At 37.2% G+C, this 22,772-nt stretch overlaps 1 long non-coding RNA gene across 1 annotated transcript; it reads left to right on the forward strand.

The window, feature by feature from the left end:
• Nucleotides 1-5,590: 5,590 nt before the first annotated feature.
• On the forward strand, nt 5,591-18,648 carry LOC122119414. Its single transcript, XR_006149563.1, has 3 exons — nt 5,591-5,674; nt 10,547-10,549; nt 18,638-18,648. It is a non-coding gene; the product is annotated as an uncharacterized LOC122119414 (long non-coding RNA).
• Nucleotides 18,649-22,772: the final 4,124 nt, after the last annotated feature.

The following is a 22,772-nucleotide window of genomic DNA, read 5'->3' on the forward strand; positions in this document are numbered from 1 at the left end:
TTTCTGTACAATGAGTAATTATATTCTTACTTTCATATTTGAATTATTAATGTGAGTCCACTCTCATTTTCTTAATTACTTTAGGTAACAGTATATAGGTTGGTTTTTCAAAAGAACAATTGTGTTTTATTTTCTTTATTGATTTCCACTATGATATTTATTATTTCCTTTCTTCTGATTGCTCTGGTTTTTATTTGCCTTTTTTCACACTTAAAAGAATGTATGTATAACTGCTGGTGGGAATGTACACTTATACAACCACTTTGGAAAGCAGTCTGGAGGGTCCTTAGAAAGCTAAAGATTGATCTCCCTTATGACCCAGTCATGCCACTTCTAGGCATCTACCCTGAACAACAGGAACCAATATACAAGGACACGTGCACCTCCATGTTTATTGCAGCACTGTTCGCAATAGCTAGGATATGGAAACAATCTAGATGCCCCACCACAGATGAATGGATCCAAAAATTGTGGTATCTATACACAATGGAATATTATGCAGCCATTAGAAATGACAAAATAATGGCATTTGCAGGGAAATGGATGGAGCTAGAAGGAATCATGTTGAGCGAGGTAAGCCAAGAACGAAGAGACAAACGGTACATGGTCTCCCTGATAAGTGGATGCTAAATCCAAAAGGTTAGGTGATACGACAAAACTAACAGGACTTAAGAAACAAAGAACTCCCGCTCATCTGGTTGAACCACTACTAAATATCCCCATGCTGCTGATCACAAATATGGTATATAACATGTGAACACTGTTATATATTACAGACTGTGGTAGACAATTTGCTCCAGGGAAGTTAGAATGAACTTGTGACTTTGAAATTATGTAATCATTTAATCACAATCAAAAAAAAAAAAAGAACCTCGGGGAAGGGAGGGAGGGAAGGGATGGTAGGGGGAAAACAATGGAGGGGGTAACAATGTTCAAGAGGAAGTGTACTCATTACCTCACTCATGTAACTGTAACTCTCTGTATAGTAGCTTTACAATAAAAAAAAAAAAAAGAATGTATGTATAGAGTTCACCTTTTCTTGTGATGAGTCATTTTCAATTGATGTTTAAGATTTTTATGTTTGATTATGATATCTCTAGGTAGTGATCTTTATATGTTGCTCCCGCTAGGGCTTGTTGAACTTTTTTGATCTGTTGGCTTATTATTATCTAATTCAGAAAGGTTACAGGAATTATTTTTCTCAAACATTTTTCCTACCCTTTCTTTGTCTTTTGGAATTATATATATAGCACATGTATGCTGCCATGCTTGTTATTTTTCTCCATGCTTCTGAATGGCTTCGCTTATTTTCCTCTATCACTTTTGTGATGTTCTTTAGATAATATATTTTCTATTGGTTTATTTTTAAGCTCACTTCTTCCATATCAAATATGCTATGATTCCCCTATTTAAATTTTTCTTTAGCTATTGAGCCTCCAACTTCAGAATTTCTATTTTTTTAAGATTTTAAAACTGTTAAAATTCCTTACTCATTGATTCATTATTGTATCTTTATTTAACTACTTAAAAAGTAACATTTCCTTTGAGGCCATTAAAAATCCCTGTGTCCAGTAACACTTTAGTATAGTTTCTACTGACTTCTTTATTTTTTTAATATGGACCATGCTTTCTTGTTTCTTTGCAAGTCTAATAGTTTTCTACTGAATGCTAACCATTTTAGATATCATATGGAATAGATCTGGTTTTATCTTCAGCACACATCCTGTCACTCCATGTAGTCAGAAAATTTTTTCACTGCATTTGATGTCAGTGCCCTGCATGTTGTATAAACACTTCCCTAATTTGGGGAGGGGAAGGGAAAAACAAGATGCTTAAATAGGGATACAGGTTGACCCATTGTAACAATGAGATGCACAAGACACTATGTTGAAAAACGAAATTTGCAATTTAGGCAGGGTGGTTGGGGGGTAGTGGGGGGGAGAGGGGTATAGTTGTGAAGATGGGAGGGAAGCGATGGTAGGGGAAAAACAAAGGAGGAGGTAATGGTAACAATGCTTGATGGGAAATGTACTTATTACCTTGCTCATGTGACTGTAACCCCTCTCTCTGTACAGTATTTTTACAATAAAAATCATATTTTTAAAGAATAAAAAGGTAAAAGCAATTATAATTCAGTGTAAACAAATCCTGCATGTGCAATTTACATGGTACACAGGTTCAAATGTGTCCCACGATCACTTCCTACAACACTGTGTTTTTCTGCATTTTAATGTTGTATGGTCCACACCATTTATTGTATTCTTACAATAGCTTTTATGGTTCTTCCCATGGTTTGAAAACAGTTCTACCTAACCAGAAGGAAAAAAGTCAGATTCATTGTTACTCATCTAACAAGCCTTGTTAGCTGAGCACTTACTCACCAAGGGAAAAGAAGTAAGAATAATCTCAAGAATTATGTGTAGATACGGATCTACAGGTAGTTCAGTATTATAGACCTGGGCACTACAAGCTATTCCTTAGCATGTATTTATTTTCCATATACCACTTAAAGTCTCATATCTTGATCAGGCAAGTAAGATAGTGATATATTTATCCCACCCATGTCAGCTCAAATAAAGAACTCACAGTTATTTGAGAAAATATACATAAACTAGTAATTCACTTGAAAGCTCTTTCTCAGCTCCATTAAAATGCCTTTGTCAAATATCCATTCAATTTTTTCTTCAGTATCCACAGCTCCCTTCCCAGATTGATCCAGAGATCACAGGTCCTTACAGAACACTAAAATCAAGCCGACAGCAGCCACCCACCTTTTCCTCCATCGCTTAGCCAGTTAAATGACTATACATTTCCTTCTTGCACATCCCAGCATGTAATTAAATCAACATTTTAAACTGGCAGCTTTAACTTTTATAGGATAAAAGGCTGACGTAGCTTCAGATTTGTGGAAAGGAAAAATCAAATGTGCAAGAATAATGTTTACAAATTTCCAAAACAAGGCTTGTCAGCAGAATGAAGTTGCTAATTCAGGCCATTTTGGACGGAATGGTTTCTCTCTGTTTATAATAACTAGGATTTGTCTCCTGTTGAAATGTCACATGGATAAAGGAATAAATTCTAACAGCTGTGACAGGATTATCATTGCTAAGAAACTCCAATATGGGGGATTAATGTGTCAGAAACATCTACTTTACTGTCTTTCATTTGGAATAAACCAAACATTCTTCTCCATACATAGGAATGACTATCAACAAGACAAGGATAAAACACCCTGATGCTGATATTTTATCCTCTAAATTTGTTGTTAAATGAGAGATAGCTGGCATGAAAATAGAATTTTTTTTTTTTGGAGAAAGTTAGTAGCATATGTCATGATGACCACTGATCTTTCCTTGGCTGAGTGGGATTAATGACAAACATCAGCAGGAATGTATCAGCAATTGTAATTTTAACTGTAATACAGAATAATAGAAAATGGGAATGTTAGACCATCTGTAGAAATTTGTATGGAGGGAACAAATGAGAAAAATGATCCAAAACCTCCTAAGAAAATAATAGGAGATTACATTTGAAAATCTGTTTAACGTTATAGGAAGCACATATAACTAACCCTCATTATTTTATTCATTCATTCACTACTTCATTTAATAAGTATATGCTAAGCATTAGAATTAATATTGGCAATAACAAGGTAAATTCATCATAGATTGCTCTTTAAATAAAACATGATTTTCTGTGCAGTTTTCATTCAACTAATACCTGGTATTGAGTGTTACAGTGGAACTGGTTTTAATAAACAACTGGCATACTGGGCACTGTTGGCTTATACCTGTAATCCTAGCTACTTAGGAGGCTGAGATTTGAGCTTCACAGTTCAAAGCCAGCCCAGACAAGAAAGGCTGTGAGCCTCTTATTTCTAATTAATCACCCAAAAGCTGGAAGAGGAGCTATGGCTGATGGTAAAGCACTCCCTTTGAGCACTAGAGTTCAGTGACAGTGCCCAGGTCTTGTTCAAGTGCCAAGACTGACACAAAAACCAACAAAAAACCAGTGGCTTTGTCCTCTTTTAAAGTGCTGGGAGTCTGTCACTCAAGCTTGTAGTGTTAGCTACTCAGGAGACTGAAATCTGGAGGATGGATGTAGAAAGCTAGCTGTAAAGAAAAGTTTGTGACATCCCACCTCCAAAATAACTAGCAAAACACTGGGCTGCAGGTGTGGCTCAAATGGTAGTACCTTAGCCAAGCAGGAAGACCCAGATTTCAAACCCCAGTATCACCAAAAAAAAGTAATAAGAAGAGCTAAGCCAAATCTAGCAAGGTTTTGAGAACAAATTAAAGACTGACTCGGTTTGTAGAAAATATATTTGAGCCCCATTTTGGAAAACAAGTAAGAATTAGAAGGTGGACGAAGCAGAGATGATCTTTCAGGTCTCCGATGAGACCAGCCTTAACATCAGTTAAAATGATAATAATATTCTTAGAGCTGCACCTGTGAATGCATGATTAACCAGTCCAAGGGAATTGTCCTTGGGATTGGTAAATAAAATGAATGCCAAACAGGTTTTTTTGATTATTATTGTCATTATTACTAATGTTTAATTTAGAAGGCACACCTCTCTGAAGCCATCTAGCTGCATTGCAGCCCCTCAGTGAGTTTCTCATAGGAACTCAGTATAGAGAAACAGTGACTGAGTGGGCCCCATGTTCAGCTTTCCCTGCTGTCCCTAGCAGTGGGGCAGTCCTCTGTACTCAATACTTGCCTCCATCTGAGGTTATCACACTGTGATTGAGAAGTTCAAGGTGGGCATATGTGGTACTTGTCATTTCGTCTCAAACGCTGAATTTTTAGGTATATATATATATATATCTGTTCAGGTACACTTCTGAATAGGTAGATTGGTTAGAGAACATGTTCTGGTGTAGGTTCCAAGCTGATGAGTACATTTTTTCTTCTGGTTTATTTATTAGTTATTAGTATTAAGTTTTTATTGTAAAGATGATGTACAGAGGGGTTACAGTTACATCAGTAAGGTAATGAGTACATTTCTTGTCGAGCATTTGTTGTTCTCCTACTATCCCTTCCCTATCCCACCTCTCACTCCTCCTCCCCGCCCCCCAAAGTTGTAAAGTTCATTTCCAATACACTGTCTTTTGAGTATCATTGTTGCAATAGGCCATCCTGTGACATGTTTCAGCATTTTGTTACTCCTTTTCCCTCCCCAAATTAGGTAAATGTAAATGTATATACAAGCTGCAGGGTACCAAAATTCAATTCAGTAACAACAGGGGATATACCAGAGGGAGAAGAACATAAAAAGGAAACAAAAAAATCACCTAGTATGTTAAAAACAACAACAACACAGAAAGACCACTTGTGTCCATGTCTTGGGGTTCATTTCATTTAGCATTGTAAGGTCCACTCCTGGATGGCGAGCAGACCCCGCCCAGTACCTGCATTACCTAGGCAACTGACACGCCTGGAAGAGGTCACATCTGCATCTGCTGAGGTCACATCTGGATCTGATGTGGCCACACCTTTCTCCCACCTGGTCCCACCTCCCTTTACCTGGCCACACCTTTCCCCGCCCCTACCCTAGATAAGGCCTAGCCCAGGGCCAGGCACCCTCTTTGCCAGCCCTGTGGAGTGCCAGCCTGGCCTGGTGCCAGCCAGTCTACTGAATAAACCTGCCCCTTACCTGAATACAACGTGCGTGGTATGGTTTTTATTTGGCCACCTCTTCTTTAAAAACCTAACAAGCATCATCTTATATGGTCATATGTACATAGCTTTTGAGTTTTTCTGCTCATTTGATAAGATTATCCTAGACATATACTAATTATTGCAAATGAGGGAAACCATGGGGCCTATATGTCTTTGGGTCTGTCTTAATTCACTTAATATGATTTTTTCCAAATCTTTCCATTTCCTTATAAATAGGGTGGTGTCATTCTTTCTGATGGAAGCATAGAATTCATATCTATATCTATATCTATCTCACATTTTCTTGATCCATTCATCTACTGAGGGGCATCTGGGTTGGTTCCATATCTTAGCTATGGTGAATAATGCTGCGATAAACATAGTTGTGCTAGTAGGTTTAGTATAGCTTTGTTTGTGATTATTTGGGTACATGCTCAGAAGTAGGATTGCTAGGTCATAGGGGAGCTCTATGTGTAGTCTTTTGAGGAACCTCCATACTTCTTTCCAGAATGGTTGAACAAGTTTACACTCACACCAACAGTGCAGTAAGGTTCCCTTCTGGCCACATTCCTTCTAGCACCTGTTGTTATTAGATTTCGTGATTATAGCCATTTAACTGGGATGAAGTGGAATCTCAATGTTGTTTTGATTTGCATTTATGGCTAGAGAATTTGAGCATTTCTTCATGTGTCTATTGGCCATTCTTATTTCCTCTTCAGGGAAGTTTCTCTTTTAGTCTTTAGCTCACTTATTACTGGTGGTTGTTTCTTTGAGGTTTGTTTTTGGAGTTTGAATTCTGGGTCTTGTACTTGCTTGACTGGCTCCCTACCACTTACACTAAGCCTCCAGCCTAGCTGTTTGCTGATTATTTTGAAGATGGATTCTCACAGACTTTTTTTTTTTTTAACTTGAGCTGATCTTAAACCTCCTCCTTCAGATCTCAACTTCCTGAGTAGCTAGGATTGTGGGCATAAGCCATGGTACCAGGCTGGGAGAAGTTTTTTATTTTATTTATTTTTCCTCAAGATAAATAAATGCTTTCAAAGTAAGTGTAGAGATAAGAAATGCCTAGAAAGCTAAAAAATGAGTTAATTAAATGCAACAGAAGTCAGTAGTCAGTGGAGAATGCTTTAGAGATGGGAAGGAGACTGTAAGTCCTATTGCAAAGGACCCTAAATACTGTGCTGATGAGACTAGATTGTAATCTAGTAAATAGGAAGACTTTAGAGAAGTTTCCACATAAGAATTGATGTAGCCAGGGCACGTGCACACACACACACACACACACACACACACACACACACACACACACACACACACACACACACACACTTTGTCTTTCTCTATTGCTCTCTCATTCTCTTGCTCTAGCTCTGATTCTTGCTCTCAATTCAGGGTGTTTACATAGCCCTACATAATAAAGAAATAATAGGCTAAATAAATTAATGAAGCAAAGTTTCCTGTTCTTGAAAATTAAAGGTTTAGTAAGAGATGGATTTTCCAAGAAAGTAGTGGTTAACTTTGAGTTTATTTGCAGAGACATTGTCTAAATAAACATTCAGACTGTTATTTTTGTATTTTATTTATTTATTTATTTATTTATTTATTTTGGGTCCGGTCGTAGGGCCTGAACTCTGGACCTGGGCGCTGTCCCTCAGCTCTTCAGCTCAAGGTTAGCCCTCTACTACTTGAGCCACAGTGCCACTTCTGGCTTTTTTCTTTTTGCTTATGTGGTGCTGAGGAATCGAACCCAGGGTCTCAGGCATGCAAGGCAAGCGCTCTACCACTGAGCCATCTTCCCAGCCCCTATTTTTGTATTTTAAAGAAGAGTGTTGTTGATGTGATGAAGTAGAAATTATCAAAATGCCATTAGGGTTCTTGAACAAAAAGGGGTAACTTGTTCTGATGAGTTTGTAACAATTGTGAATAAGGGTGGGCTTCTGAATCCCCAAGCCCACAACATTTTGAGTCCTACACTCTTTTTTTGGGGGGGGGTCCGGTTGTGGGACCTGAACTCTGGGCCTGGGCGCTGTCCCTCAGCTCTTCAGCTCAAGGCTAGCACTGTACCACTGGAGCCACAGCGCCACTTCTGGATTTTTCTGCTTATGTGGTGCTAAGGAATTGAACCCAGGGCCTCATGCATGCAAGGCAAGCGCTCTACCACTGAGCCGCCTTCCCAGCCCCCTGCACTCTTGACCTTAAGGACAGTTTTACCTTTTGCCTCACTGTTGTTTGGTTATGTGAGTGAATGAATGTACCTTTTGTTTAAGCTAGTTTGAATGAATTATTCTGTCACTAGCAATCGAAAGTACCTGGTTGTTACTAGTATTTAAATTGTCCTTTACAGATGGGAAAGCTAGGCCCCACAAAGCTTAAGGAATGTGCCCTAGGCCATCAAGCTAGTAAAGCAGATGTATAGATTGAAATGAAGATCAATCTATTTCCAGAGTGCAAATCTTTATTGGTGCAAAGGCTTCTCAGTATTTTAATACTAAAGAAAAATCACTGAGATAACAAATGACTGTACCTAAATCACTACTACGTCACATAATAGACACTTTAGTCAACATACTTATGGAATACTTCTATCAATAATCCATATTTACTGTCTTTTTATTACCATGAAATAGATAAGTAGTAATATCTCATCATTCATATTGCAAACATTTCTTCTTGCTTATTCTTACGTTAAAATATCGTTTGTGTCTCCACACAGTATAGAGAAAAATGTCTTCTTGCCATTTTTGTCTTTTGTTCTTCCACGTTTTTGTCCTCCCATCACTTTTATCAGCAAAATTGTCCACAAATGAGGGAAACAATGAACATTTTATAAGTCTGGCTTGGACTGTAAAATATACAAATGCCTTTAATAGTGACAGAGTATCTTTGGAAATTCCTCCAGAGTAGAGTCTACTTCAGACTTTTGCATTTAATAGGCAAACATAACAATGTTGAAGAGCACAGTATTATAAATTCATGGACATTTGGGTACTGAGGATACTTTATAGTCCACACATCCATACTTCTCAATGTAATTTTTATGGCCATAGCTCAAATTACCCCAGATGGATAAAGGCAGCATTTTCATTATTAACTTTATTTGAGGGGTTTGTAACAACTGCTCCAGGAAAGCTCTTTATGATTTGAAGCTCACGTAAGAAGTTTCAGGCCAAATTACATGCTTTCTGCTTTAGGGTAGGAATTTGTCACCTCTTGATGTAAATCTCCCAAAGTTGATTAGCCTTAGAAGTATTCATTTTGCACAACATCCTAAAAAACTCTTGCTTTAAAATTGAAAAATTGCAAGTGATTATTTTACAGCCTGTTTAATTGCACTTGGAGATTTTCTGCCCCTAAAAAGTCTCATGGATAGCCATATTAATACTCTCCCCAAACACACTTTTGAACTGAATTTTATTATGGGTAGCACCTGACCTTTCAACATAATTGCATGTGGTCCAAATTAATTGTTCTGTTCTATTGTGCATTGAATAATAGGTAGTCTAAGATGAGACTAATTATGGAGATACTTGATAGTGAGAAGATTCATGGAGAAAGCTCTTTGGGGTGCCTGGAATTTAGAAAATAAGGTATAAAATGACACTTAATTAACTAATAAACTAACTGACAAGGCTGACTCCACAGGAGACTTCCAGTCAACACAATTGAGAAAATTAGAAGTCTTTCTCTTAACCAAAATATAATAAGATATACATGCCACATTAAGTATTGCCATAAATCAGCATGCTAGTAAGGGAGTCATTAAATATGTGTCTGCTTAGAAAAAATATAAAATTAGTACTTAACTATTTCCATTGCTTATTTAATTCACACTCTACTCATTTAGTTTAACACTGTCGATATCCTTTCAGAATATTTCTATGGATGTCCTTGTGGTTGTTGTTTAAAACATATCAGGGTACATATTTTTAACCCAAGTTTGATGCTAGTTTGCAGTGTAATTAAGTGATCTAGTAATATAAGTAATGTTCAACCCTATTCATAGCTATAAAAATACTTAATGCTAAATAAAATATAACCAAAGGAGGTGCAGGGAATGGTATTGAATCTGAGACAAGTTGCCAGAAAGACCCAAGGGAAGAGGCCAGTCTTGCTCATTTATAACAATTTCTCCTAGAAAGCAAATAACTAGGGTCCCCTGAGCACTATGTTAACCCCATAAGCAGCACCTCCAATGACTTGAACTAGGCTGTACTCTTAAACATCTCCACATTGGAATGGGTAAAATCATAGCAATAGCTAATTAAAGGTCCTCAGATTATGATCTCCTTGTTTTAAGAGACATGTTCGATCTTCTTGGCACTTGATCATTAGAAGGACCTCTTATGGGAATGAGAAGAAGAGAACATGTAGTGCTGTGAGGTGCAGGTTGGGAAAAGGGGAAGATGGAAGAGCAATGACTCATCACCCATCTCTCTTTCATGGCTCTTATTCTGACTGAGAAATCTTGAATGTTCCCCTTTGCCTGCCTAAACTTTTGACAGTGTTCTTCTTAACTCTAAGCTCTAATTTCCTTTTTCTTTCTTTAAAAAATACTCATTGTTATTGTAAAAGTGATGTACAAAGGGGTTACAGTTATGTAAGTCAGGTAATGAGTCCATTTCTTTTTGAACAATGTCACCCTCTCTCTTTATTCCAATTTTTCCATCCTAACCCCCTAAAGTTTTTTTTTTTTTTAATTTAATTTTATTTTATTTGAGAACATACTGTACAGAGGGGTTACAATTACATGGGCAGGAAAATGCATACTTTTCTTACCAAGCATTGCAGCCTCCTCCTTTGTTTACCCTTCACCTCCCTTCCCAGCCTCCCCCCTCCCCCCCCCCAATCATACCCCCCCCCCCCCGCCCCCGACATTGTAAAGCTGGTTTTGACATGACATTTTGTACTTCTCATTGTTGCAACAGGTCCACCTGAATCCTTAAACGACTTGTTTGTCCCCGTCTCCTCCACATGTTATACTGACATCAAATATAGTGAAAGCGGGGCTAACCCCCTAAAGTTTTATAGCTCATTTTCAACATGTCTAGTAAGTATCCCTGCTGAATTTGTTCATCCTTATTCCCACCATTTCTTTGTTCCCCTTTACACTCCCCAAAACGGATAAACTTACAAACAAGACAAAAGGTACAGAAGGCAAAAACAGTAATGAAGGAGGGGAAAAAAACCCAAAACAATAACAAAAACTCTCTGTTTCCATTTCTTGGAGTTCATTTCAATGAATATCATATTATCTGATCATATACACACAGTTATTGAGCTTTTGTGATCCTGTCTTAAGAATATCCTCCTTTGGCTCACTGTGTGAATGTTTAGAGTCCTATTAAATTGATTATGTCCAAGTGCAATATTTTGTCCTTTACCAGCTGTTGTGTTTACTTGTAGATTTATAGGCACATTCTAGTTACCACAAATGAGGGAAATCATGCAACTGTGTTTCTTTGAGTCTGGCTTACTTTACTTAATATAATTTTTTCCAGGTCTTTCCATTTTCTTATGAATGATACAATCTTGGTTTTTTTTCTGCTGGAACAGTAGAAATCCATTGTGTATATATGCCACATTTTCTTGATCCATTTGTCCATTGAAGGGCATCTGGGTTGATTCCCTGTCTTGGAAGACAATGCTTCAGTGAACATGGTTGTGCTGGTAGCTTTAGTGTGGCCTGGTTTGTGTTCTATTGGATAAATGCCCAGGAGTGGGATTGATGGGTCATAGGGAAGCTCTGTGTTTAGTGGTTTGAGGAACCTCCATACTGCTTTCCAGAGTGGTTTAACAAGTTTACAGTCACCAACAGTGTAGTAGAGTTCCTTTTTGGCCAGATCATGGACAGCATTTGTTACTGTTAATCTTTATTGATAATGGCCACTGGGGTGAAGTGGAATCTCAATGTTGCTTTGACTTGAATTTCTTCTATGGCCAGAGATGTTGAACATTTCTTCATGTGTCTATTGTCCATTCTTACTTCTTCTTCTGAAAAGTCTCTCTTTAAGTGTTTAGCCCATTTATGAGTTGGGTAGCTGTTTCCCAGATAGGGACCCATCAAAGAAAGAGATCTGTAGACCCATCTCTTTGATGAACATCCATGTAAAACTTCTCAATAAAATTCTGGCAGTAGGAATTCAACAACTAATCCCTCCAAATCATACACTATGATTAAATGGGATTAATTCTAGGGATACAAATCTGGTTCAATATACATGAGTCAATTGATGTAATTTAACACATCAACAGAAGCAAGGACAAGAACCACATGATGATCCCAATACAGAAAAAGCATTTGACAAGATTCAACACCCCCTTATGATAAAAGCTCTGGAGAAGATAGGAATCCATGAAACATTCCTCAATATAATAAAGACTGCATATGACAAACCTATAGCCAGAATTATATTTAATGGTGAAAAGTTAAAACTATTTACTCTAAAATCAAGAATGAGACAATGATGTTCACTTTCTCTATTCCTCTTCAATATAGTACTGAAATTCCTAGCAAGAGCCATAAGGCAAGAAATAAATGTAAAGGGTATCTAAATAGAGAAAGAAGAAGCAAAACTATCTCTTTGCAGATGACATGATCCTGTATTTAAAGATCCCCATAGATTCCTCCCTCAAGTTACTTGCATTTTTCTGAAACTGACAAAGTAGCAGGGTATAAAATTAACCCACAAAAATCAATAGCTTTTACCAGAACAACTATGTTCATTGTGTTTGATAGATTCTTGTTAACTGTTTTTTTCATTTTTAAATCATTTTGGCCTTGAGCTCTGATGCTCCTGTCCCTACCTCCTGAGTAGCTGGGATTATGGACATATCCTCTTTAATGTAAATCATTTCTCTACCTCTTTGGAATGTGTTTAAATCTTTAATAGAAACCCTTTCAGGTTTGACAACTCAGAAATATCTTTTTCAAGGTCATAGATGCCATCTCTTCAAAACAAAGTCATTAAGGAAAATTGTATCCTTATCTCCTAGGTCTCTGGGATCCTGGCTTTCTTGGTTCTCTTGATCCAAGCTGTCTTCCTCGGGCATGTCAGTATGGTTTGTTGACTGTTTTTAGATGGCACATCATAATTGTTCTTCATACAGTGGTATATCATGACAAACAGGAGATACTGGCACTGAGGGGTTAGAAAAACTGTTGAGTCATGAGAGCAATAGACCACCTCTGTAGAGAGCCAACAGTGGCCAAAGGGTGTCAGAGAAGCAAAAAGGCTTCCAGAAATGCAGAAAATAATCACCCTTTAGGGTTTGTTGAATTAGTGTGTGTGTGTGCGCGCTTATGCATGTGTGTACCAGTGCTGGGACTTGAACTTGGGGCCTGGAGGCTCGCCCTGAGTTATTGTGTCAAATATTAGCACTCTGCTACTTGAACCACACTTCTTCCCCCATCTTTTTGATGGTTAATTATAGATTAGACTATCATGGATCTTCCCTGGCTGCCTTCAAACTGTGACCCTCAGATCTATGAGTAGCTAGGATTACAAGAGTGATCTGCTGGTGCCTGACTTGAAGGAGGTTTTCAGAGTGATCCTGAACCTGTTTCTGTGGAGCCAAATTCCAGAGTGAGACAATTTATTATAAGATTTTTATATTTGCCGGGAGCTGGTGGCTCACACCTATAATCCTAGCTACTCAGGAGGCTGAGATCTGAGGATCATCGTTCAAAGCCAGTCCGGGCAGGAAAGACCCTGAGACTCTTGTCTCCAATAAACCACCAGAAAACCAGAAATGGTGCTGTAGCTCAAGTGGTAGAGCGCTTGCCTTGAGCTGAAGAGTTGAGGGACAGTGCCCAAGCCCAGAGTTCAAGCCCCATTATTGACAGAAAAAATAAAAGAAAAAGATTTTTATATTTTCAAATACAAAAACAATACCATTCTTTATGTTAAAGGGGTCAGAAATAATGTTTGCTTTAATTCATAGTTAAAAATGACTCCAATGTTAATTTAATCCATTTTAATATGTAAGTAACTTTTAATGATGAATTTTGGGGGCATATTTTGGGATTAACAGTCAAAAATTAGCTTAATTTCAACAATTAACTAATGACTAGATGGCAATTTAAAAGGCATTCAAAGAATCTAGAATATGTCAGTGTATGACATATTAATTTTTCCCTTTATAACAATTTCTTATGAGTAGGCTAATTAATTCTTTTCACATAATAAACAAATTATATGTATGTTATGATATTTTAGGAAATGGACTCAATTCACATAATTGTTCCTAATTGTCTCACTTTGTCTGTTTTTGGAACTATGTAATTTCTTCTTATTAGGGCAAAGAATAAAATATTAGAAAAGGAAAATAAGAAATTCAAAGTATCAACAGAGCCTGAGAATTTTGTTAATCATTATATGTACAGTTATAACTACATATAACTATATATATGTAATTGTTTTTAGTAATTGCTCTGCTAAAATAATCATGCAATACCTAAGAGAACAAAAGGATGGGAATTGCTTCTTTATTTCTGCACAGAAAACCTTTTGTGATTCACAAAGACAGAAATGTCCACATCAACTATCATTGTATTGAGAAACAATAATGTCACATATATTGAATATGGAGATTGAACTTTTTGGCTTTTGGAGAGTTACTAAAATGTACATCTTTAAACTTTAATTCTGATGTTGAAGTTGTGTGAATGTATCTTCCTAGGACATTTGATTGAACTGGATTGCTGTGAAATGCATGCATTTACTCAAAGGTCAATTGCGATATAGGTAATCCGTTTTAGTGTAAGCTTTCTTGCACGTTTGGAAATGATTCCTTCTACAGCTAAGTGAAAAAATCTTATGGAATACAAAAATTAAAGAAAAAAATCAAGCACTACAGTCTTCGTATTGTTTTTTCCGAAGTCTCCCCAGTAGAGGCCATCATCTTTTTTTTTTTTCCCCAGCAAAGACGGTGAATTGCTGAGCCTAGAATGCATTAAGCAATCACAGAGAAAAGCTCAGAGGGGTCTGGCTGTCTTGAAGAGAGCAGGAGAGAAAGAAAAAGCTGAATTACCAGTGGAGAGGGGATGCGTGTGCTGAAACAGTTTTAAGAGAAAAACTAGAAAAGCAGGGTAGAAAAGAATACAATGCTTTATTTTTTCCCCCAGGGGGAGGGGATTCTGAGGCTTGAACTCAGGGCCTGGGCACTGAATTCAAAAACATAAAATATCTTGGTACTGGCACAAGAACAGACCTGAGGACCAATGGAATAGAAGTGAAGACCCAGAAATGAACCCACAGACTTACAGACACCTAATCTTTGATAAGGGAGCTAAAGAAGAAAGACAGCCTTTTCAGTAAATGGTGCCGGCAAAACTCGTTAACTACTTGTAGAAAACTAAAGTTAGATCTGTATAAATAAAACTGCACCAGAATCAACTCCAAATGGATCAAAGACCTCGAGGTCAAAGCAGACACCCTGAAATAATTACAGGAAGGAATAGAAGAAACTCTAGGGCTCCTTGGCACAGGCCAAAATTTTCTTAATAGAGACCCAGAAACACAACAAATCAAAGAAAGGTTGGACAAATGGGATTGCACGAAACTGCAGAGCTTCTGCATGGCAAAGAACATAGCTAGCAAGATCAATAGAAATCCTATGGACTGGAAGAAGATCTTCATTAGCCATACAATGGACAAGGGTCTCATATCTAAAATATACTTAGAACTGAAAAAATTAAATCCTCAAAGAAACAAATGCCTGATAAATAAGTGGGCTAAAGACTTAGAGAGAGTCTTCTCTGAAGATGAAATAAGAATGGCCGATAGACACATGAAGAAATGCTTAACTTCTCCAGCCATAAAAGAAATGCAAATAAGACAACATTGAGATTCCACCTCACCCCAGTTAGAATGGCTAGAATCAAGATATCTAATAACAACAAATGCTGGAGGGGAGGTGGACAAAAGGGAACCCTATTGCATTGTTGGTAGGAGTGTAAACTTGTTCAACCACTTTGGAAAGCAGTATGGAGGTTCCTCAAAAGACTCCACATAGAGCTCCCCTATGACCCAGCAATTCCACTTTGGGGCATTTATCCAAATGATCACAAACAAGGTCATACCAAAGCTACCATCACAACCATGTTTATCACAGCATTATTCACCATAGCTAAGATATGGAACCAACCCCAATGTCCCTCAGTAGATGAATGGATGAAGAAAATGTGGAATACACACACACACACACACACACACACACACACACACACACAATGAATTCTATGCCTCCATCATAAAGAATGACATTGTCCCATTTGTTAGGAAATGGAAAGACTTGTAAATTATATTAAGTGAAGTAAGCCAAGCCCAAAGAAACATAGGTCCCATAGTTTCCTTTGTTTTCAATGTCTAGTACATATCTATGACAAACAGAGGTCAAAGGTATGTACATATGACCATGAATTGTACTCCAAGACAGGAACACAAGGTTTTTTTTCTTTCTTGCTATTGTTTTTAATGTATGTATATTGCAGTATATGATTCTTTTGTTTCTTTTGTAAGTTCTTCCCCCACAGTATAACCCCTGTTTTTACTGTATTTACTTCCAGTGTTCCACATCTTGTATATACAGTTTTATAATTTGGGGAGTGTCAGGAGTATAGCAGAATGATTAAATGGGGATGCAGGTTGACCTATTGTGATGATGAGATATACAGGACACTATGTTGAAAATGAACTTTACAATGTCAGAGTGGGAAGGGAGGAGTTGGGGAGGTGGGGAGAGAAGTGATGGTGGGGGAAATCAAAGGAGGGGGTAACAATGATTGATAGGAAATGTACTCATTACCCTACTCATGTAACTGTTACCACTTTGTGCAGTATCTTTACAATAAAAAAATAAAAAATAAATAGCAATGCTTTAAGTTTCAGCAGAACATAAAGGCATAAAAGACTTATCTAACAAAAACTTCTAGCCAAGATTTTAAGGAGAATGGTGAAATAAAGATAAAAAGATGTAAGTTTTATATTTTCTTTTTCTTTTTGACAGTGCTGGGGTTTGAACTCAGGGCCTTAGCCTGCTAGGCAAGTATTCTTCAGCCACTTGAGCCACACTCATAGTCCTTTTTGCATTTGTTATTTTATTTTTAAATTTTGTTTTCTTGTAAAGATGCTTTACAGAAGGTTTGCAGTTATATCAATAAGGTAATGAGTATATATTTTTGTTGAGCATTGTTAGCCCCTCCTTTGTTGTTCTCCTACTATCCCTTCCCTCCTCACCAACTTTACTCCTCCTCTCCCCCAAGTTGTAAAGTTAATTTCCAACATAGTGTCTTGTGAGTATCATTGTTGCAGTGGGTCATCCTGTGTCCTTGTTTCAGCATTTTTCCCTTCCTCAGATTATAAAATGTATATACAAGATGCAGGGCGCCAAAATCAAATACAGTGACAACAGTGAATATATTGTAGGGAGAAGAACATAAAAAAGAAACAAAAAAATCACATAGTACATTAACAACAACAACAACAACAACAAAGAAAGACCTCTTGTGTCCATATCTTGGGGAGGTTCATTTTGCTTAGCATCATCTTATATGTTCATATGTACATAGTTTTCTAAAAATCTTTTCTGCTCATTTGATAAGATTATCCGAGACATATACTAATTATTTCAAGTAAGGGAAACCATGGAACCTATATTTCTTTGGGTCTGGCCTAGTTCACTTAATATGATTTTTTTTTCCAAGTCTTTCCATTTCCTAAGAAATGAGTGATGCCATTCTTTCTGATGGAAGCACAGAATTCCATCATATATATGTATATGTATATATATATATATATACACACATATATATATATACATATATATTATACCACATTTTCTTGATCCATTCATCTACTGAGGGGCATCTGGGTTGGTTCCATATCCTAGCTATGGTAAATAATGCTGCAATAAACATAGTTGTGTCTGGTAGCTTTAGTATGGTCTTGTTTTTGATCATTTGGGTAAATGCCCAAAAGTGGGATTGCTGGGTCATAGGGGAGCTATTTGTGAAGTCTTTTGAGGAACCTCCATACTGCTTTCCAGAGTGGTTGAACAAGTTTACATTCCCACCAACAATGGAGTAGGGTTCCCTTTTGGCCACCTCCCCTCCAGCATCTTTGTTATTAGATTTCTTGATTCTAGCCATTCTAACTGGGGTGATGTGGAATCTCAATGTTATTTTGATTTGCATTTCTTTTGTGGCTAGATAATTTGAGCATTTCTTCATGTGTCTATTGACCAATCTTATTTCCTTTTTAGAGAAGCCTCTCTAAGTCTTTAGCCCATTTATTACTGGGGTGGTTGGTTCTTTGAGGATTTGTTGTTGGGGGATTTAATTTTTTGAGTTCTAAGTATATTTTAGATATGAGGCCCTTGTCGGTTATGTGGCTACCCAATATCTTCTTCCAATCTGTGAGTTTGTTATTGAACTTGCTAGCTATGTCCTTTGCCATGCAGAAGCTCTGCAGTTTCATGCAATCCCATTTGTCCAACCTTTCTTTGATTTGTTGCGTTTCCTGGTCAATCATTTGTTATTTTTTAAATGGAGTCTTTCTTTTGACAACAATCCTACTTTTGGTTCCCATAACCAAAAGTCCACTCAGCTTTTTATTGTTTGAAATGACTTCTCCTGAACTTTTTGACTATGGTAGCCTCAAATCCTGAACCTCCGGATCTCAGCCACTGAGCAGTTAGAACTATAAGCATGAATCACCACGATCATGTGCTGTACACGTGGTGTATATTACCACTTAAATATTCTTTCACTTTATAGCTAAATTATTTTTGTAACATTAGGAATTGAATTCTGGGATTCAATCTTGCTAGGTAGGTACTTTACCTCTTGAACATGCCTCTACGTCTGTTTTTACATTGGTTATTTTCAAAGTACGGTCTCATCTCATTCCTGGGACAGCTTCCGCTATGATCATTTTCTTTTTTGTCGGTTGTTCGGCTTGAACTCTGGTCCTAGGTGCTGTCCTTGAGCTCTTCAACTCAAGGCTAAACTTCTGCCACTTGAGCTACAATACCACTTCTGGTTTTTTTGTGGTTAATTGGAGATAAGCCCTGGGCTGGCTTTCAACTGTGATCCTTAGATCTCAGCTTCCTGAGTAGTTACGATTACAGGTGTAAGCCACCAGCGCTCGGCTTGGGTATGATAATCTTACTTGTGTTTCCCCTTATCACTGGGGATAACAGGTGCACGTGCCCAAACATTGTTCTACTACCATGCTGGAATTACAAATGCATGTGACTACACCCAGTTCTTGGTTGAGATGGTGTTATGAAAACTTTTTGTCCAGACTGGCCTGAACTGTGATATTCTGATGTCTATCTCCCAAGTAGCTACAATTATAGGCTTAAGCTGCTGTGCTTGGCTTTAGTGTGGAGATTGTACTGTTTTAAATGGCCCAGTACTGAAGTGCTAACTAGTGCCAACTTGTGATACAGGAAGGCCGAGAGGTGCCTTGCAGAGGAACTCTCTTATTGCTGCTGGTTGTGAATTTACTGTGAATAAATCAATAATGTATATTAAATAAAGTGTCTTTAAACAGACATACAAATAAAATTGGTTTATGCATTGATCAGTTGTTGAAAATATTGTGACAAGAAGCACATAGAAACCAAACTTGAATTTCCCCTAGGAGCCATGATTTGGTATTTGCTAATTCAGTGTTTATGGTGACTGTTCAGCACAAATTTACCTCAAATAACAAAACCCATGTACAATCTGTATACACAAGTTTTGGCAAGTTTTCACATTAATCTAATTCACACCCATCTGTGCATTCATTTCCTCTCAGGTTTTCCTATTGAGATACAATATAGTAGCTTGCATTTGATTACTCAACAGGTGAATATTGAAAGGTGAATGCAGAATGAAGACTTTTCTTTTTTAATTTTTCTTTAAAAATGTATTGTAAAAGTGATGAACACGTTTCAGTTACATAAGTAAGGTAATGAGTACATTTCTTTTTTTTGTAGTTTATTTATTTATATCACCATGGTGTCTTTCTTTTTATACAATTTTTATTGTAAAAATACTGTACAGAGGGGTTACAGTTACATGGGTAAGGTAATCAGTGCATTTCCTATGGAGCATTGTTACTTCCTCCTATGTTTTTCCCCTACCATCCCTTCCTACTTCACCTCCCCAACTCCCAAAGAAACATAGGTCCCATGGTTTCCCTTATTTGCAATAACTAGTCTATGTCTAGGACAAGCAGAAAAGACCAAAAGCTATGTACATATGACCATACAAGATGATATTAAGTTAAATGAATCCCAAGATAGGAACACAAGTGGTTTATTTTGTTCTTGCTATTTTTAACATATTTATAATGTACTATGTAATTTTTTTGTTTCTTTGGTATGTTCTTCCCCACAATATAACCCATTTTCACTGTATTTGATTCTGATACCCTGCATCTTGTATATACATTTTTCTAATTTGGGGAGGGGAAGGGAAATAACAAAATGCTGAAATAAGGATACAGGTTGACCCATTGTAACAATGAGATGTACAAAATACTATGTTGAATACATTTCTTTTTAAACATTGTTACCCCTCCCTCATTTTCTCCTACTTATCACTCCCCATTTGTTGACCTCCAAGTTATTAAATTACTTCCAACATAGTGTCTAGTGAGTATCCTTGTTGCATTAGTTTATCCTTTGTCTTGCTGTTTGTGATTCCCTTTCCCTTCCATGGATCAGTTAAGCTATATACAGGACAAAGGGTACAGAAAACTAAAACAGAAAGAAAAGAAAGAGAAATAGGTGTATACATGACATAATAAAAACCTCTTGTTTCCAACTCTTGGAGTCCATTTTGATATGCTTCATTAAATATGGTCCTATGCACTTAGTGATTGGGCTATTGTAATCTCTTGCTAAGTATATTACAGACATATTCTAGTTATTACAAATGAGGGAAACCATAAAACCTATATTTCCTTGGACCAGGCTTGCTTCACTTAATGTAATTTCTTAATTTTTCCAGGTCTCTCCATTTCCTTATGAATGGGGCAATATCATTCTTTCTGATGGAAGCATAGGACTCCATTGTGTATATATAGCATATCATCTTGATCCATTCCTCTACTGAGGGGCATCTGGGTTGGTACTATATTTTTGCTATGGTAAATAACACTGCAATGAATGTGGTTGTGCTGATAGCTTTAGTATGGCTGTCTTTGGTCATTTGGGTAGGTGCTTGGGAGTGGGATTGCTGGGAGCTTTATGTTTAGTTTTTTGAGGAGCCTAGAATGGAGACTTTTCATCTGCAAATGCTGCAGAAGATTGTCCTTTTAAAAAATTGGAACTGAAGGGTTGAGAAGGTGGCTCAGTGGTAGAGTGCTTGCCTTGCATGCATGGGGCCTCAAGTTCAATTCCTCAGCACACAAGCAGAAAAAGCCAGAAGTGGTACTGTGGTCTAAGTGGTAGAGCACTAGCCTTGAGCTGAAGAGCTGAGGGACAGTGCCCAGGCTCACAGTTCAGACCCCATGACTGGCAAAAAAAAAGTGGAACTGAAGAAATAGCCAAAGCAATGTTGAAATGACAACAACACTTATTTGTTTTTTAGTATTTTCAATTTTTCATGAAGTGTTACTTCTTTTACATTCTAGGCGATGTGCCAGTGATTAACTGTAGAGCTCAACATCCTATTTTTAAATGACCAGTCTTTTTAAAAAATTAATTTAATTTTATTTTAAGGGTGATGTATAGAGGGGTTATAGTTATATAAGTAGAGTAATAAGTACATTTTTTTGTTGAATAGTAGCCTCTCCTTGTTTTCTCCCACTTTCCCTCCCCTCAAGTTGTACAGTTCATTTCTAACAGTGTCTTGTGAGTATTGCTGTTGTGTTGGTTCACCCTTTGTCCTTTGTCCTGCATTTTGTTATTCCCCTTCCCTTCCCCCAATCACATAAACATATATACAAGACACAGGGTACCAAAATAAAAACCAGTGACGACCGAGGATAAAGCAAAGGACAAAAAGAAAGAAAAAAGAAATAACTTCACACAGCACATTAAAAAACAAAAACAAAAACCAAACTCAAAGAAAACCCTCTTGTTTCCATATGTTGGGGTTCATTTCGATTAGCATCATTTTATATGGTCATATGAAAATAGCTATTGAGCTATTGTGATCCTCTGCCAGGACTATCTTAGACATATTCTAATTATTACAAATGGGAGAAACATGGAACCTATGTTTTTCTGGGTCTGGCTTACTTCACTCAATATGACTTTTTCCAAGTCTTTCCATTTCTTTACAAATGGGACACTGTCATTCTTTCTGATAGAAGCATAGAGTTCCATTGTCTATTAAAACCACATTTTCTTGATCCATTCATCTGCTGAAGGGCATTTGGGTTGATTCCATGTCTTAGCTATGTCAATAATGCTTCAGTGAAAATAGTTGTATTGGCAGCTTCAGTGTGGCCTTGTTTTTATTTTTTCTTTTCTTTTTTTGCCAGTTCTAGGACTGGAACTCAGGGCCTGGGCACTGTCCCTGAGCTTCATTTGCTATAGGCTAGCACTCTAACACTTGAGCCAACAGTGAGTGTGGCCTTGTTAACAACATATTTCTTTTTTTTCTGATTATAAGTGAATCTATACTGCTTAGAAGTTAGTTCTCATTTATATTGTAACTATCCAATAGAGTTGACTAAGTTGAACAACACATTTCTATGCTTAGATTTTTGTATGTGTATTGACTTGGAGGCTGGCAATCTCCAGACAGGTAATTCTAGTGCAAGATGCACTGAATGGCTTCAGAACTTCATGGAAAGCTTAATAATTAAACAGGGAAATTGATAACACTGAATAATAATGTAGAAAATGCCATCTCAGCTGATAACCAAAGAAGCTAGAATAAAGGTTCTATTCTTGGATATGAATTTTCCGATACCTCTTTTTTTGGAGATCAACTGCTTAAGTCTCAGTACAGTACAGGTACAGTCAGGGTTTTCATGTAAGTGACATGAAAATACTCATGATGAAGAAGAAAAAAACAGCTGGTCTGCAAGCCACACATTAGAACAAATATCTACATGCTGCATTTCATTCTGAATTTGATGTGCTTTCAAAAGAAGTTTAGC

The sequence above is a fragment of the Dipodomys spectabilis genome, unplaced genomic scaffold, assembly GCF_019054845.1.
Source record: "Dipodomys spectabilis isolate Male_0828 unplaced genomic scaffold, ASM1905484v1 ptg000167l, whole genome shotgun sequence".
Classification (NCBI taxonomy): Eukaryota; Metazoa; Chordata; class Mammalia; order Rodentia; family Heteromyidae; genus Dipodomys; species Dipodomys spectabilis.